Source organism: Octopus bimaculoides, chromosome 12 (assembly GCF_001194135.2).
Source record: "Octopus bimaculoides isolate UCB-OBI-ISO-001 chromosome 12, ASM119413v2, whole genome shotgun sequence".
NCBI lineage: Eukaryota > Metazoa > Mollusca > Cephalopoda > Octopoda > Octopodidae > Octopus > Octopus bimaculoides.
Genome location: NC_068992.1, coordinates 29,013,459 through 29,016,300, shown reverse-complemented (window position 1 = coordinate 29,016,300; position 2,842 = coordinate 29,013,459).

Below are 2,842 nucleotides of genomic sequence, written 5' to 3'. Positions count from 1 at the left end.
TATATATGTATGTATGTATGTATATATGTGTGTGTGTGTGTGTGTATATATATATATGTGTGTGTGTGTTTGTGCATGTTCGCGCGTGTACAAATACAAATATTGGATCATCTCATAAATAATGGTGTTTTTTTATACTTTATTTCCCAAAATCAAGATAAACAAGGTTCTTTTTAATCTAAAATATACTCACCTTCATTTTCTACAATGCTCTTCCATCTATCTGGTAGGCTTGCAAGGTCCCTCTTCCAAAATTTACTTGTCCGTGACGAAAAATAGTCTTCCAGTACTATACTGACCTCATCTACAGAATTCGTATTTTTGCCATCCAAATAATTTTGAAGACTGCGGAATAAATGATAATCAGATGGAGCAATGCCCGGCGAATATGGTGGGTGGAATGTCATCATCGTTGTATGTGGCGAGCATTATCCTGGTGGAAGAACACCTTTCGTCTTGAAACCAAAGATGGTGGTTTTTCTTCTAGCACTGACTTCAACCGCCCAAGCTACTCGCAGTAGATCCTCTTTGTTATCGTTTGGTTTGGGTTTAAATGTTGAAAGAGGACTAAACCTTTCATATCCCACCAAACAGATAACAACACCTTATGTGGGTAAAGACTTTCTTTAAACTTGGATGCAGGTGTTTCTCCTTTTCCTACCCACTATCTTCGGAAATAAACATTTTTATAGAGAATTCATTTCTACGGAATGTTCTGTTTCCCAGTAACTAGCAGTTTCATATCAGAACGAGAAGCTTCAGCAATTACACTACATACGATTGACCCTGTCATATGTATATTAATTATACACAACACTCCTCCTAGTTATTTTCTCACTGTCATATTGTTGATGATATAATAGGTATTACACAATATGAACAACTCGTCGTTTTATAGTACAGTGGAACCTTTAGTATTCATGATTGTTCCGCTCGTTTGTGTTGCTGAGTTGAACATCTGTTGTGAATATAACAAGAGAGACTGGTTCCGCTATGCTGACATGGTCCATATACGTTACATGGACAGAAAGTTTTCAGTAAGACTACACTCCACCTCTAACAGTCCAGTAAGCTATATCAGAGAAAAAGATCACAGGTCTTTCCGAGCCATAGGCTCATAAGGCCGGTTTTCTGGATTCTGGGTTGCATATATTCCGCCCCCCCCCCATCACTGGAAGGGACATCAGACCTCGCAGAATTACTCATTTTAACCAAATGAGTGTACAGAAGCAACGTGAAATGAAGTGTTTTGCTCAAGAACAAAACGCATTGTCCGATACAGGAATCGAAACCACAATCTTACGATCATAAGTACCACATACTAACAAGTAAGCTACGCATCTCCACGTACGTTACAGTTCACATATAAACACTACTTTATAAGGTATGTACATGTATATATATATATATATATTACTATGTAAGTGTATGCATATTTATATATATTTTTTTCTATGTAAGTGTATGCATATTTATATGTCTATATATATGAATATATATGCTATATATGTATGTATATACGTTGTAACTTAATATATTTTTGCTAATATGATTTAATTTTTCAGACCATTAACGTGATCTTTGGAGAAAAATTTGCTTTAATATCCTCTTGTTCATTTTTGTATAGATTTAAATATTAAATATTAAAATAGTTTGTAATATTAAAATATTATGTTATATTAAAATATTAATAAAAAAATTTCATCACTAAAGATGAGGTCACTAAACCGAAAAATTCTAATCTTATTAACAACTCTGTTCAGACATTTAATATCTGTTTGTGATATTTTTGTTTTTATTTGGTTGTTTCATTAAAATGAAATCAAAAATTTAATCGAACTGGACTTAAATGAACTGAACTGAAATGAATTAAACTATATTGAATTATAAAGACAAACACACTCCGGTAATGTAATATAAACAGGGTTTACTATTAAGAGCTAACGTTACATTTTGTGTTTGGTTGTTTTACTTACATACATATTCATTTGAGCTGTGAAATAATGTCTGGTACTTAAGAATGATGCAGTAACTACGCGAAACAGATATTACTTAACTATCACCACCGCCACCACAATCAACATTATCGTCATCCTTATAATCATCATTATCTTCATTATCATCCGTTTCGTTATCATCCGCTTCGTTATCATCCTCATCATCATCAGTAGCAGCAGTAGTATTATCATCATCGTCATTGTCGTCATCAGCATCATTCTCAACATTACCATCACCAATTTCGTTTCACTGCTAACTTTGTTATCTCTGTTGTGATAAACCTCAGTACCATTCCCATTGTCGATATTATCGTCATTATCATGATCATTAATATCACCAGGATCATCAGCATCGTCAACAATACCATTATCGTTGTCACCACCATCATCATAAACCGTCATCGTCGTCGTCGTCGTCACTCTACTACTGATTGCGTCATGCCTGCGTGGAAACTATAATGTTTTCGAAGCGCAGAGCAGTAAAAATTAATGTTTGCAGAAATTACAAGGAAATGCGTGTGAGCTATACGTAAGGATGTTGTCTCTAGTGTCTTAAGAAAGGGTATTTCTGTTGCCTTGCCATTTTATCAGTCATTAAGAGGAATTCATATCTTGTTAAGATAAATAAAATAACTGAACTAAGTATTTTGTCTAGTGATAGAACGCAGACGCCTAGAATAGAATCCGAACTCAATTTCGTAATCTAGATTTGAAAACCTTTTGCGCTAGTAAAACATAGATAGATAGATAGATAGATAGATAGATAGATAGATAGATAGATAGATAGGCAGGAGATAGCTAGGTAGGTAGGTAGGTAGGTAGGTAGGTAGGTAGGTAGGTAGGTG